Source organism: Berghia stephanieae, chromosome 3 (genome assembly GCF_034508935.2).
Source record: "Berghia stephanieae isolate SIO BIC M18660-M18661 chromosome 3, UCSD_Bste_1.3, whole genome shotgun sequence".
In the NCBI taxonomy this organism is placed as follows: Eukaryota; Metazoa; Mollusca; class Gastropoda; order Nudibranchia; family Aeolidiidae; genus Berghia; species Berghia stephanieae.
Window position 1 is genome coordinate 78,658,009 of NC_088362.1, and position 17,009 is coordinate 78,675,017.

General features: G+C 35.1%; 1 protein-coding gene across 1 annotated transcript in view; it reads right to left on the reverse strand.

Annotated features, from left to right (window-relative positions):
- Positions 1 to 1,175, reverse strand: part of LOC144968525 (TNF receptor-associated factor 4-like) — a 118,050-nt gene extending 116,875 nt beyond the window's left edge. Inside the window, exon 1 of the mRNA XM_078906983.1 lies at positions 865 to 1,175. The gene's annotated coding sequence lies outside the window, so the exon portion shown is untranslated. The remainder of the gene's footprint in view (positions 1 to 864) is intronic.
- Between the last annotated feature and the right edge of the window lie 15,834 nt (positions 1,176 to 17,009).

Sequence of the window (17,009 nt, forward strand, 5' to 3'; positions counted from 1 at the left end):
AAAACCTGAATAAGGAATGCATGCGCACCATGTTTTATTTAATGATGGCATCAGACGTCTGATCCGCCCGCCCAAAATTAAATAAAACATGGTGCGCAAAGTTCATAATATTATGTAGAGCTTTGATCCGCCGATCGTGAAAATTGGGCCTTCAGAGGTTTTTGATCCGCCGGCCATCGATTTTTTATAATCTAACCTCACTTTCCATAGCAGACATCAATTTTACCTGAAGTGGTTATATTTTTTAATGTTAAGCTTAAAATCCAATTTTAAGCATCAATTTAATCATGAGATAAAACCATTTTGAGACGATTGGTCACAATTTCACAGCAGGGACCCCGTCGGTAGTACATTTCGACTGAGCTAGATGACAAAAAGTTGAATTTAACTTGGAACCAATAGAAACTTTAAGCTATTTTAAGTTTTTAAAAAAAAAAGTTTTACCCTCATTGTTACTCTAAGTTAGCAATAGATTCTGATTCACCCAGACGTTGAAACGTTTTGACATGACTAGTCACATATGAAGAGCAAAGGGAAAATAAAACGACAGAGTTCGTAGTGGATAGGGAGTGGGGTGGGGGGGGGGGCATATTAAAACTATAATATTGTTTAATTCTTATTCATTAGAGGTTGTATTTATTTAGTATTTTTAGATATTAGAATTTATCTATATTATAAAACATTAATTTAGAAAAAAAGATATTCATGACTTAAACTTTTGTATCTAAATTTTAAAAAAATGTGACTGAGGTTTCTTCACCTGTGCTCTTCATATGTAGCTATACATTTAAATAGACATGAAATGAAACAAAATAAAAGTAAAAAACAACAGAACTATAATGAAACATAACACAGGCTACTCACGTTTCACCACGCCTGTTTCTCCTCACCTATCAGTCCGAAAATATCATGCCGAATGTAAAATGCAATGATTATTATGGGCAATAGTACCATCACACTTTATTACGAAACTCCCATGCTATTCGGATATAACGAATCAACCATGACATTTAATGAACATAACTATTCTATCTATACAGTATACAAGCTAATGATACCTGCGCTTATTAAGGACAGTTTAAATATCACTCTGTAACACTGTTCATAACATCTTGTTCATTATACACTCATCGAAAACTTCCACTCTCTGCTTTGTGTGTGAAACGAGGAGACTCACCATTAATCGGTGCACCTCACGCGCACGCACACACTCGCTCACTCTCCCATACGACTTCTAAAGCCCCCCCCCCCCCCATCCTCTCTCTCCCTCTCTCTCCCCCCCTCCCTCCCCCCCCCCCCCCCCTCTCTCTCTCTCTCTCTCTCTCTCTCTCTCTCTCTCTCTCTCTCTCTGTCTGATTTACACGATATCATTATGTTTTAAAATCCACATTCTTTCCTCTCACAAATCAGCGATTGAGAGAGAAAGACTTACGATAACTAAAAGCTGTTTTCGTCAGCACAGATTATTGACTTTCTTAGCCGAGGAAACTTGGTGATTGAAATATTTTTATTTTATTTAGACTTATAAACATGTGTGTTCGCCCTTTTGCACAGATGTTGCTGTATTTGTATTTCTCTCGGCTGAAAATATTATTAATGTAAATGGGATACGTTCAATATTGTATCATTGTCGCATTTAACGTTCTTTTCATTGGAGAATAGGCTTATAATGGCTGTCACTAAGCCTTATTTTATTAGTTATAACTTTATTATTTACGAGTAGTCAAAACCCAATAATCGATAAATACGAAAAAGTTTGGCGTGTAAAAATTAGGCTTGTTAACAACATTGTTGTCTTACTTGTATATTAGGTGTTTTCTTCTTTCATTTTCTCTTCTTCCTCACCCTCTTTCTCGACCTCCTCCCCCCCTCCTCCTCCTCCTCTTTCTCCTCCTTCTTCTTGTCTTCTCCCTCCCCCTCGTCCTCCTCCGCTTCCTCCTCCTCCTCGTCCCCCCTCCTCCTACTCCTTCTCCTCCACTTTCTTCTTCTTCTCCTCCTCCTCCTCCTCCTCCTCCTCCTCCTCCTCCTCCTTCTTCTTCTTCTTCTTCTTCTTCTTCTTCTTCTTCTTCTTCTATTTTTCATCCTCTATTTCTTCTTCATGAAGATCACCTACTCAGGGTAAACAGCACTGTCATTGACGCATAGTATTATAATATATCCAAAAGTGAAAAGAAAAAAATTCTGTTAGTCTGCAGTGAATCTTTACAATGAGGAAGACAAGTGAGTGGTAGGGGGTGGGGGGTTGGGGACGAAATGGAGTAGGATGATGAGTTAAAAGAGTACGCCAGGATGGAAGGGAGGAGAAAAATGTCGGAGGAGGATCTCAATATTGCATGATGAGTCTTTTAACACTTAAATGAATGGATTATTTTAATTATTATTATTATTATATTATTATTATTATTATTATTATTATTATTATTATTATTATTATTATTATTATTATTATATATTATTATTATTATTATTATTATTATTATTATTATTATTATTATTATTATTATTATTATTATTATTATTATTATATTATTATTATATTATATTATCATTATTAATATTATTCTTATTATTATTATTATTATTATTATTATTATTATTATTATTATTATTATTATTATTATTATCATCATCATTCATTCATCATCATCATCATCATCATCATCATCATCACCATCTTCTTCTTCTTCTTCTTCTTCTTCTTCTTCTTCTTCTTCTTGTTCTACTCCTCCTCCTCCTCCTCCTCCTCCTCCTCCTCCTCCTCCTTCTCCTTCTTCTTCTTCTTCTTCTTCTTCTTCTTCTTCTTCTTCTTCTTCTTCTTCTTCTTCTTCTTCTTCTTCTTCTTCTTCTTCTTCTTCTTCTTCTTGCTGTTATTGTTGTTGTTGTTGTTGTTGTTGTTGTTGTTGTTGTTGTTCTTCTTCTTCTTCTTCTTCTTCTTCTTCTTCTTCTTCTTATTATTATTATTATATTATTATTCTTATTATTATTATTATTATTATTATTATTATTATTACTATTACTACTACTATTACAGTCAATATCATCATCAACAATATCACCACCACCACCACCACCACCACCACCACCACCACCACCACCACAACAACAACAACAACAACCACCACCACCACCACATCGTCATTATTATCATCATCATGTATCGCGACGCCCTATTAATTATATGATTCCTTTTTCATATTTATACATGTAAGAGGGAGTGAGTAAATGTGTGTGAGTGCGTGTGTTCACGATGAGATGAGTGAGTGTAAACGTGTGTATAATATGTGAATGCCTATATTATGATGTGTGCGTGACAAGTTTAAGTCCATCACTATGGCAATGTTTCTATCTTATTATTTCCGCTTTCGCCTTAAATCTTATAATTAAACAATCCTTGAACATTATTATCAACATTATTATCCTTGAACATTATCTTGCATTATTTGATTTAACACTTTTTTATCATTTTGGTCTGAAACCTTTTATCTTCAAATTTCTATAGATCAAGGTAAAAATAAACTTGAGCGGAATATCCACTAAACGTGTTCAAATCGCTTTACAAATGATAACTAGCCAACAATAACACTTAGCATGTATGACGAGACATAACGCCTATTAGGCGATATAATAAGTTTTCTTTTTCAGTCAGAGACAACACTGTTAGCAGCAAGGTACTCATTTTACACATGAGTACCGCGCTAGAATGTGAGTAAAGAGTCTTTGCCAGAGACTCAACTATGCACGCCCTTAGTGGGACTCAAACCCAGGACCTTCCGATCAGCAGGTGAGTGTTATACCACCACAACACACCTCCATCTCACACGCCAAGTTGAAAAAAAAAAACCTTGAGGTTTTAAAGACTCAGATTTCAAACGTTTTGGTGACGAGTGCGACATTTCAATGGATCGATAGTATTAACCAATTTTTGTGTTTTGTGATGCACACGGGGGTTCACAGAGCAAGCCAATACTTTTGTGAAGAAAATAGGTATTAAATGAGCTTTGAAAAAAAATAGCTTTTTATATAGCGCAATATCTACTAAACATGCTCAAAGGGGTCCATGGCCAACAGCAACACTTAACGACATGTGGGCCGGGACATGGCGCCGGTTAAGCGATGTTACAATTTTATTTCGGACAGAAACAACGCTGTTAACGGCTAGGTATTCATTTTTACACCTAAGTACGGTGAAAGAATATGAGTATAGAGTCTTTTCCAATGCCTCAACTATGTGCCAACCGAGGCTCGAACTCAGGACCTTCCGATTCGAATGCGAGTGTCATACCACTAGACCACATAGCTGCATGATGGACGGCTGTATCAACTATTTCTCCGACGACTGCCTAGATTTTAAGTGATGTATTCATGCCTTCAGTTGTTTTTGTTAGTGGCTGAAGAAGATGTCATATTCACTTTTGTTGTGGCTATGTGGTCTTGTGGTGGGAGTACTTGGCCGTTAACAGCGTTGTCTCTGTCGAAAAAATATTTGTAATTTCGCCTAACGGGCGTCACGTCTCGTTCTACATGTTACGTGTTGCAGTTAGCCAGGGACCCTTTGTAAAGCGCTTTGAGCATATTTAGTGGATATTGCGCTTTATAAAAGCTCACGTTTGTTGTTTGTTTTTTTGGTGTCATTACTTAATTACATTCCACAGCCTCAGGCATGTTAGATCCATGGAGAGCATTAAAAATGTCCAGATTTTTTTTTCAACTATTGAGATACTCTCTCTCTCTCTCTCTCTCTCTCTCTCTCTCTCTTTCTCTCTCTCTCTCTCTCTATCTATCTATCTATCTATCTATCTATCTCTCTCTCTCTCTCTCTCTCTCTCTCTCTCTCTCTTTCTTTATGTCTCTTTCTCTCCCTCTCTCTTAGCAGCTTATGATAAGTAATAGTTTTAATTATATTATGATCTGGTGGCTTTTATTGTGTTGTCAGTTGCTCAACTGTGGGGAATCTATTTTTAAGAGTTACAAAAGTCAAGCGATGTTGATCTCGAAACCTAATCTCTGACCCTTTTGTTTTATCCTTTGAGTAAGATACTAAACTAACATTAATCCGTCGACTTGGAGGTGAATAATTACAAGTCTATAAGCATCGATGGATATTGTAAGATTGCTAGTACATAAAAGGCGCCTAATAGGCAACTAACTGCCGAATTGTACAGCATGGCTGACACCTGTTGGCACCTGTGAATTGTCTTTTGCCTCACTTGTCAAATGCTTTTGGAGGATGAAATTATTATTATTATTATTATTATTATTATTATTATTATTATTATTATTATTATTATTATTATTATTATTATTATTATTACTATTATGTAAAAAGAATTTTGTGCCATTTTACCTTGTGCAGAACACGAATCAATGTGAAGCACTTGAGGCATGTTATATCCATGTTATATCCATGGAAAACATTAACAAATGTCCAGATTTTTTTTCTATTTTCAAAAATTGAGGGATAGAAATGGTGGAAAAGAGAGTGTATAAAAAAGGTTTTCGAAAAATCAGCCTTCCTTTCAGGGGATCGAATTCCAGTCTTCTCCAGTTTCTGGAGAGGCGTGCTACCAATAGGCCATTAAGGTTATTTTCTCTCTCTCTCATTTTCTCTCTCTCTCTCACTCTCTCTCTCCCTCATTCTCTCTCTCTCTCTCTCTCTCTCTCTCTCTCTCTCTCTCTCTGTGTGTGTGTCTTTCTTTTTCGAGAACCTTTTTTATGCACTCTCTTTTCCGCCATTTCTATCCCTGTACCACACAGCACTTTATTATTTTTAACTAGATCACACATTATACTGTATATTAAATGCTTTCTCCTTCTGCCGTGTAATGATAAAACATATTTTTAGTTTTGACCAAAACATTTATATTATGTCATATTTCAATCATTTAATTTGACTTTGAAGGAGCCAGATACACGCGGAAACACCTCTATGCGTCTTTATAAAAAATGATGTGAGAAAATAGGATAATACAAATGCTCCTCTTTAATAGTCAAAACACTAGTAGATTCAGGTTATATCCTCTCTCTAAATATTCTATTCTTCAGTATACTAGAGAGTTCCCAACAACCAAAAAAGTTTTTAATGCAAGACTTCAAAGATCTTTCATGTGTAAGCCTTTTGACACGTTTGGAGAAACACCAGAGACAGCTTTGAAAGCATAGAACCATCTCAATCTTTTACTGACCAAAATTGTAAAAATTGTTTTGTGACTACGTAAAAGAAAATTTCGGATATAGCATGTGAGACCGACGCACCAGTGTATTTAAAGCAACAGTACTCACCCTTCAATTAAATACAATAGCTGTCGATGTGTGCTGGTGATTTTTTCTTCTCTTGTCAACCATTCTCACCTCCCTTCTTCTATCCTCGGCGTTCTTTACCCCTCTGTGAGTACTCATCCATGCGTGAAGACACCGAGTATTTAATTTGTGAGTGTGTGTGTGTGTGTGTGTGTGTGTGTGTGTGTTTGAGTTTGTATGCAGGTGTGTCTGTGTGTACTAGTGAATCTGTTGTTATTTGTTTTGTATAGTGATAGATTTGCAATGTATTAGTTGTTGTCATTTTTGATGCTACGTAATCTTGTCAGAGCACATTTCGAAGACGACAAAGACTACGACGACAGCGATAACAGTGATGATGATGATGATGATGATGATGATGATGATGATGATGATGATGATGATGAGATGATGATGATGATGATGATGATGGCGATGATGATGATGATAATGATAATGATGGCGATGATGTTCTTGTTGACGATGATGATGATGATGATGATAATGATTATGATGAAGACGATGATGACGATGTTGTTGTTGTTGAGGACAATGATGATGATGATGATGATGATGATGATGATGATGATGATGATGATGATGGCGATGGTGTTGTTGTTGACGATGATGATGATGATAATTATTATGATTAAGATGATGATACTGAAGATGGTGTTGACGGTGGTGGTGGTGATATTATTCAATTCAATCATGGTGAAATACTTTATCCCAACCTCATCTTCAAACATCAAAGCATTAAAAATCAATGTTTGCCTCTTACTCTATATTATTATTCTTTTTATTTCTCTCTAGACTTCCTGTCGCCAAAGCTACTCCTACTTTAATATCAAAATGAAAGCACAAAAGACGGAAGGCTTCCTCAATTTAACCCACATGTCGCATGCAAACCAGTTTAGCGCCCAACACATACTTTGTCACCATGAGTCTCGAAACAGTAGCATGTCGGGACGGTTTAGATGCTCAAAATTGGAATTATAGTAACAAATTTGAGACATAGATTAACCTTTTAATATCTGGTGTTGAGAATGAATATAATTCCTTAAAGATACGTAAAATAAAGTTTAACATTCCCTGTTATTATAGCTTTAAAATCCATTATTTAAGCGCAAGGTTCACCTCGACTTATTACTGTTTCGAGACGATTTGTCACATTTACTGTGGTACTCACGCTCTACAATTCCCTAATGGTGTGTCAAGGGTCCCCGCACGCGGCTCGTCGAATTTTGTCATGCATGAAGACACAGACCATGGTTTCAGTGAAGCGTGTCACGGACACATTCCACTTTGGTTTTGTTTTTATATATATGTGATCCGATGGCGAGATATATTATATGCCTGTATTCATGAATACATTATGATGGGATAATAGGGCGGCAAAGACAATGATATCTGTACGGGTATTGACAACAAAGGACATGGACGTTTTTGTATTTACAACAAAAATCAAAATTAATACCATAAATCATATTGAAATTAAGTCAATTGTAAGTTTCTAAGTAAATTATTCCCCTTAACCTTTTATAAAAATTAATCGTTTACAACAATTATTATGAGATAATTATAGGATTGATAAAATATTTGTACGGGTATTGACAGGTTTCGAAGGACATGGAGTTTTTAGAAAATCAAAATGAATTTAAAAAATTGGAGCATATAAATCCTAGAGAGTATATTGAAATATTCTAACCAAAATATTCCCCTGAACTTAGGGTGTTACGATCAGTCTCAGATGTTCTCTTGTAACGCACTCCACAGAACAAATTATTATTAAATGCAGGTAAAAGAGCTTTTTCATCATCTGGCCCCTCCATTTGGAATAAATTGCCTTTTGTGATTAGAAAATCAGGATCCCTGGAGGCATTCAAAAGCAGGCTTAAGACATACTACTTTAGAAAACATTTCTTTGCTTGATTTTAAATGTATCTCTATGTTGATGGCGTTTTAATATTGAATATGTCTGTATCTAATAGCTGTAGTCATTGTTTGATTAATCATATATATTCTAATTTTGTAAAGCGCCTAGAGCTTATATTGCATGAGATGTTGGCTTTATTTAAGTGTGCAGTATCATTATTATTTATATTATTATTATATTATTATTTATTATTATTATTATTATTATATTATTATTGTTATTATTATTATTATTATTATTTTATTATTATTATTATTATTATTATTATTAAACCTTTTATTTAAAAAAAAATCTGTTACAACAATCATGATTTGATAATAGGGCTGATAAAACGTTTATACGGGTATCGACAACAAAGGGCACGGAGTCAATTTAAAAAAATAAAAAATCTTCTCGATGAACGCAATTAATTCAACTTATGTATTATTCTTTTTTAAAGTAGTCCTTTAGAGCCATAGGCCCATGGGGCCGGAGTTTATCCTGGTTTCTATAGCGTGAAACGGACAATAGCAATTGCTTGCTACCCGTTGGATAGATCGCTAGTCTATCCCAAAGTACTTTCCGCTAGATCTAAGACCCAGCTATCCATTTACTGCTGAGTGGACAGGGAGGTCGGGGAAAATCTCGACTGCATCCGGGATCGATCTTGGTCTCATTGCTTCGTGTGAAGCAAATGATCTACCAACTGAGCTATCGGTAAACCCATGTTTTTATAAGCTAATCTCAAAATTCACTTCCAAACACCGGATTCATTCCGAAATAACACCCTTTTTAGAAAATACATCACATACTTAACCCGGGGTCTCTAAACAGTATTATATGGAGATGAATCCTGACGTGAAAAGTGAATCTCTTATTTAAAATGTTAGGACATACAAACTATGGGACTTTCATGATATGATGTGATATGATATGATATATGATATGAACATCATTATAATCGAAGTATTAAATTTTAGAAATTGCCCTAACAAATGCAAACAGAACTAAATGATAATTATATAAAAATTGAGAAAATAAAAGATGTAAGTTTTTCGTCATAATCAAATGACAATTGGTACAATTTGATACGAGCAAAATAAAATAACAAAAATAAAATCATAGTAGAAAAAAAAGAAGACATTAAAATTTTTTTTACAGTACCTAGAAGTCTATACAGACATCGACGCCAACGATATCCAATGTTACAAAAATCAATATTTATTTACAAGTCATTCATCATAATCAAACATCAAATGGGACAGTTTTTTGTCAACGCCAATTTAAAAAGAGTTGACAGGTTCTGAGTTTTGCAATGTAACGAATCATATCTGTTCCTAACAACAATTAATAGATTAAATTAATCTCAAATTCCATATTTGTAGCTAAAAATTGAATAGCCAGCATCTAATTCATCCAGTCAGAATTAGCAGTTATTGAAGACGAAAGACATCCTCCAAAGGGAGAATATTACATTGCTCTCTGCTGGTAGACGTTATAAAGAGGTCACAGATGTAGAACAAACAGGTATAAAAGAGCATAATTTATACCTCTTAAGTTTTAATCTCATGAACAATTAGTGACGAATAAATGGTCGAGTATATTATTTCATTTCATTTTTAAATGTGCCTATTGTTTCTGGTCTATACAGAGTGGCGGGTAGAAGTAAGAAATAAAGAGATCGCGTATGTATGTGTGTATGTGTATGTGTGTGTGTGTGTGTGTGGGGGGTGGTGTGTGTGGGGGGGGGGGGGGGGGAGTGAATGTGCTTGTAAGAGAAAAAGAGAAATATACTAATAAAGAGAAGAGGAAGAAGAAGAAAAGAAGAAGAAGAAGAAGAAGAAGAAGAAGAAGAAGAAGAAGAAGAAGAAGAAGAAGAAGAAGAAGAAGAAGAAGAAGAAGAGAAAGAAGAAAAAAGAGAAGAAGAAGAAGAAGAAGAGAGAAGAAGAAGAAAGAAGAAGAAGAAGAAGAAAAGAAGAAGAAGAAGAAGAAAGAAGAAGAAGAAGAAGAGGAGGGGGGGGGGGACAGATATGAAATAGACAGATAGATAGATAGATAAATAGATAGAGGATGTGTGTGTTTGTGTGTGTGTGTGTGTGAGAGAGAGAGAGAGAGAGAGAGAGAGAGAGAGAGAGAGAGAGAAGAGCGGAGAAATGGTGGTAGATGAATTTCATTTCACTTGTATTTGAGCCAATGCACGTCTTCCTCAACAACACTCAAGGACTTTTTACATAATCTGTAGCAACATCCGTCTTTTTAATGTATCGCCAATCGTTTCAAGGCGATTTTGTGAACGCCAAAATTTGTAAATTGAATATCTATTTATGATATAAATCTGCGATGCCATTGAATAGGTTTTAACCAGATACAAAATGAACACTTCGTCAAACTCTACTCTTCCCTTAAATCTCCAAATGGTTTAAGCCAAACTTAATCCTATCAAGGGATTTTTTTCCAACACGTTTTACTTCCAAAGATGTTTATTCGAAATTTATTCTCAATAGCCGCCACATTCGTTTATCGGTAGTTCGACACCTGACTTTACTATAGAGATAGCACATTAATGTCTGTAAAATATTTTTTAAAGAAAGAAAGAAAGACGCCTACTAAATTAAACCTCTTTATAACTAACCTACAGTTCAATCATGGGAGATTATTCACGATTTTTAACCATAAAAAGCAAGTAAGGGTTGTGTACCTTCGTCAATCTCTCTCTCTCTCTCTCTCTCTCTCTCTCTCTCTCTCTCTCTCTCTCTCTCTCTCTCTCTCTCTCTCCGCCATTAAATCTAGTTTTTAAAGAACACAATTTGTCAGACGGACTTTTCCTAAAACATTTTAAAAAATTAATTTAAATTGAATTTAAAAGCCAACAGCCGGCTCCGGACTTTATCAATATTGGATGTCAAGGCACATAAGTGTATCAGTGATGAAAAGAGAACACAGAAGCTAGCGGTTTAATACCAAAATCACTTCACAGTTCATAGCTTCTATTTAAGCAAGGGAGGCTATTCATGTTATTTTGATCATATAAAGAAAGTAAGGGTTGTGTACCCTATATATATATATATATATATATATATATATATATATATATATATATATATATATATATATATATATATATATATAATATATATATTAATATATAATATATTAAGAGACAACTAATTCCTTATTTTACTTCAGCAAAGGAAAACCGCAGACAGAAGCGTGATTTAGAAAAGATGAGAATTATTATTTATCGGGAAGGTCTAATACATATCACTTAAATTTTGTTAAGTATCTCTAAAATGTTATATTATCTTTAGGATTACATGCATAACTCTTTTGTTAGGTGATTTAGTGGCTCATCGACTCAAATCACTGAGATGTGATTTAGATGCTCAAAATGGAACCTGCAATCAAAAACATTAAAATTGGATACTGAGGGAAATGGAAATCATAAGATTATTATACCCTTTATGATTTGGAGAAATCATGATTTACCAAAAGATATTACGAGGCCATACATTAAAAAATATCGTAGCAGGTCAAGAATTCGTTTTTCTCGCGCATGCGATTATACTAAAATAGATTTCGATGCGTAGTGCTATCCTGATCACAATGATAATTTTTCAGCTGTGAAATATATTAATACAGTATTTCATATAATTATTACATCAAACTTAATTTTTACCTGATTGTGTTAATCCCATTGTTAAAGCTGTTGGTTACGAGTGCCATGACGAAAACTTAGGCACCCTGATTACCGCAAGATCCGACTTGCGTCCGAAAAGAAACTTAGATTTTGTGACAACGTAAACCGTTAGTATACATCCACTTAGAACTCACTTATAATAGAGAGTCAATCTATAGCTATCTCAATGAACTCCGTATGCTGCATCAGAGGTAAGGAGTTTTTTGTCCTGCTGAAGCACAACATACCACTAAAAAGTTCAGGCATTTTACGGCAAACCGTTCTTAGAACCCTTGTTTCTCAGAAGATCAAGCTCATGGCAGTATCCAATAGCTTTAACACGTTGTCCCCTCGCAAAATATCTTAGAGAATCACAGCCCGCGTGTCCGAAAAAGGGTTGCCATTACTTAGGATGCCAAGCTCTATTAAATATTTTGGGAAAAAGTAAAAGAAGGGCGCTTCCAGGTCATTGAGTCAAGTGTTGCCTCGGGAGTACTCGTGTAGGTCCAAGTTCCACTACAGGCTATATGGTCTAATGGAAGGACACTCGCTTTCAGATTGGAAGGTCCAGATTCTAGTTCTATTCTGGCAAACACGCTGTTGAAGCATTGGAATATGCTCTTTAGCCACATTCTCTAACTATACCCCTTTGTAAAATGAGTTTGTTGCCATTAACATCGTTCTCTCTCTCTCTCTCTCTCTCTCTCTCTCTCTCTCTCTCTCTCTCGGAAACAATAATTGTAATTTCGACTAACAGGCGTTATGTCTCGTCTTATATTATGTCAAGTGTTGCTCTTGGCTAGGGAGCTCTTGTAAAGCGCTTTAAGCACGCTTATTGGCTCTCAAGATTTTAAAAAGATTTAGTGGTCTAGAATATAATGGTTTTCTTGAAAATCTCCATCAGGCTTTACAAAGCGATATCTATGTCTCGGCTACGCCGTCTAGATAACACCGATCCAGCTGGTTTTTGGAATCCGGAAACTTCCACCTTTTGAAGCTGAAATTGTTGGAACCCCTCAGGATATTTTTATTTCAATACACCAATAGTGTGTGTTTTTTTTTTAAACCTTAAGTTTCAAAGCAATCTCATTTGATCTCGTCGCCTCGAATAGTGTTCTGATCACCTTATTAACCAACCAGTGTTGGGTTTGCTTTCTAAAGCCTTACGACCGTCTTGAACCAGGAACATTACTCTTAAACTGGGACTAAGACGTTGCATTCTCACTGTACGCATGTGTCGGTTATTTTATGATGAATCTCAGGATTTGTTCCTTTTGTAAATAACAATCGAACAACAGCGACTATTCTGTGATTGGAGTCGCCACCTATAATACAACATGTTTTACTACTACGTCCTAAATTTAAATTTCACAAAAAGGATAACAATCTAGTTTCCTGTGTTACCGTGTTTACACAGAGAAATGTTTTGGGTTTTTTTTTTTGGTTCAAACGTTATACCCATTTCCGACTTCTCTTCGGAGATACCTCATAATATAAGATAACTCGCAATTGACCTAATTATTAACCCTGAGTTCATTGTTTTTAAACGTTGCATAAATCTTTTTATCTTTAGTCTCAATGCACAACATTTTAATAATAATAATAATAATAGATCTTTATTGTCCATAAATATGACAATTTGTCATTTAGTTACACTTGTTATAATGTTAAACGATAACTAAGATTGAACAGATATTTCACTCCTACTTATTTTCTCTCTCTCTCTCTCTCTCTCTCTCTCTCTCTCTCTCTCTCTCTCTCTCTCTCTTTCTTTCTTTCACACGTGCGATATACACAACATAAACATATTCATTTCGTTTTCAATTTGTTACGATTGTGGCAATTCGACACCAAAAATTATCATCATTATCAATTGGTCAGTTAATCTTACATTAAATAAATTAATCAGTTAATCAGTCAACGAATCAATCCTTGGTTTTTCTGTACCATATGAAATATTCAAAATTTTTATTGCTGATGGAACGAACGTTGATTTATACTTGTTAGTTCTACATTTAATCTGACAAAACCTTCTCCCAGATGGTAAAAGACTAAATTCATGGTATAAAATATGTTTTTTATTGTTGGTAATTGAGAATGCTTTCCTTTCTATTGCTTTTCCATGAATTCTTTCTACTCCATCAAGAGGATGGTTTATTATTTTTGATGCCTCTTTGATAGATTTTGAAATTTTTGATTTATCTTTAAGTCGGCATCCTCCAAACCATATGGTGCAGCCAAACGCAATTACACTTTTAATCAATGAGTCATAAACTCTTAACATAGTTTTCTTCCTTACTTGAAATGTTCTCAATTTCCTTAGGATGTATAATCTTTGGGCAACTTTCTTAGATATTATATTAATATGTTGAGAGAAATTGAGGGAACTATCAATGGTCATTCCTAAATATTTAAAATAGTCAACTATCTCAACATCATCTTTACCGATCGCCACACACTTTAAGTCGTTTTTATTTTTTACACCAAACACCTGTTCTTTCGTTTTTTCAACATTTAATTCAAGCTGATTTTGTTTACACCAATCGGTGAATATATTTATTTGTTTGAAATAATTCTTTTCGGTAACTTTATCTTTTAATAAGCCAAGAATAGCAGTATCATCTGCATATTTCACTATAAAACAATTTTCAAAGGATGGTCTGCAGTCGTTGGTGTATAAGATGTACAGGATTGGGGAACTCACACAGCCTTGGGGACATCCGTTCGACAACGTTCTTTTGTTGGAGATATGTTCACCCAATTTTACACATTGCGGTCTATGGGTCAGAAACTCTTTATACCATTTAATAAGGTAGTTTGGAATATCCATGCTGCACAACTTTTGAAGCAAAATATCTGTGTTCATGGCATTAAAAGCTGACGAAAAGTCGACAAACAGGATTCTGGCGTAATTCGAGGGCGTTTGGTCAAGGTGTTTCGAGATCAAATTTGTGGCGGTTAATAGTGCGTCTTCAACACTGAGATGTTGCTGGTATGCAAATTGGTACGGATCTAGCAATTTCAGGTCATAACATTTTTGTAGGAGCTCAGATTTTAAAATTTTTTCTAAACATTTCATTACAAGCGATGTAAGCGCCACTGGACGGAATCATTCAATACGGTCGGACAACGCTTTTTTGGAACTGGAACGACAATCGATGTTTTCCAAAGTACTGGCACTGATTGTTCATCGATTGACCTTTGAAAAAGTTTTGTATAAGGTATAGCCAGTTGTTGGTGACAGTTTTTCAAAATAGTTCCGGTAATGTTGTCTGGTCCTGGTGCTTTATGTTCTTTACATCTCCGGAAGAGGGAGCTTACGGTTTCTTCTTCAATATCTGGAGGTGGCTCATTGTCATTTGACAAACCGTTGTGAACAGGTGGGAGCCTGTCAAAACGACAGTAAAAATAATTTAATTTGTTGACATCAGTTTTCGTTTTTCCTTGTGGGAATGTTCGTTTCTTTTGGTCTACTCCTCCCATTTGTTTTATCATCTCCCATGCTTTCCTTGCGCAGCCCGATCTCAGTTGTCGCTCCATTTTATTTTTGTATTCAACCTTCTCTTCTTTTATTGTATTTCTGATCTCCTTTCCCTTTTCAAATTCTAGTTTAATGTCACCACTCATATAGGCAATTTTCTTTTCATTGAGTAAATATTTAAGTCGCTTTGTAACCCATGGCTTATTGTTAGGAAATATCTTAATTTCTTTTTTTTTCCACGCATAAATCCACACAAAATGTAATATAACATGTCAAAGTTTCGGTCCATTCATCAATACTGTCACCTTCTACCATTAATGTCTCCCACTGAGTACAGTCAAAACAGCCGTTCAGTCGTTGGATTGCCTCTTGAGTCCAGATATGGCGATATACTACAGTTGGTTTCTCACTCTTTAATTTAGAGATGTACGTCGGTACTAGGTGAATGGTATTATGATCAGATGTGGTTATCGGTTGTTTTTGTAGCGCTTTGTAGGCGTTCTTTATATTGCTATAGCACAGATCAAGCGTGTTGTTTCCTCGTGTTTTGCAGGTGACGAACTGTTCTAGTCCAGCTATGGGCAGCTGACAATGATTAAAATCACCAACAATAATAAGTGGACTGTCCGGGTGACGTAGTAGTAATGACGATACATGCTCATTTATTAATTGGTATGCTTTCTCAATTTTTGCGGTAGGTGGAATATAAATATTAACAATGGTGACAACACGAAACTCTCGAGGCAAGTAGTGTGGACGTAGAGACAAAGAAAGTAGTTCAATATCAGGCGTGTCAATTTGATCTTTTATATTTACAATTTTACACCATCTATCATTCACGTATATGCATAGACCTCCCCCTTTGTTTTTCCCTAATGACGTGTCTCTATCCTTTCTGTACAAAGTAAAATTTGCCAAATCAATACTACTATCGGTGTCCATAGACGAAAGCCATGTTTCCGTAAGACAAATAATGCATGAATTTTTATAATCATAATCAAACTTGGAGAGAGCAGTGAGGGTGTCTATCTTATTACGAAGAGATCTAACATTGGAAAGTATTATTGAAGGGAGTGGTGGTTTAGATCCTCGTCTATGAAGTCGGTTTTTCACGCCTCCTCTTTTGCCCCTTTTCCTTTTCCCATTCATTTTCTTTATTATTTCATTGTGGGAAATAACGGCTCTCGGTTGTATTGAAAGTAAGGATGGCTTAACAAAGTCGAAGAAGGTCGTCTCGGGAATAAATATAACTGTCGCCATTTTGTTTTCCTTGAGTTGACATTGATAGAAGAAAATTTTGAGCAGAAGTGTACAATCTGAAGTATAAGCAACATTATTTTTGTAATTCTAAATCATCATACCACGCTTAATATAATATTAAGCGAAGAATAGGTCTTCAATCAACAAATCGCGTAAAAAGATGAAAATAGCGGTGCAATTTTGTGTCGGAAGTAAACATAGCCGCCGCCATTTCGATTTCCTTTGGTCATATACATTGATTCGAACGATTTTTCTGAGGATTTGAAGCAGAATTCTAAACGTTAACGTTTAAAGTACATACCATTTATCAATACGAACAATCATACACTGTTTAATACGTAAATGAGTGAAATGTTGTCATGAAACAAATAAATACCAAAAGAATTCATCACAAGGTGTAA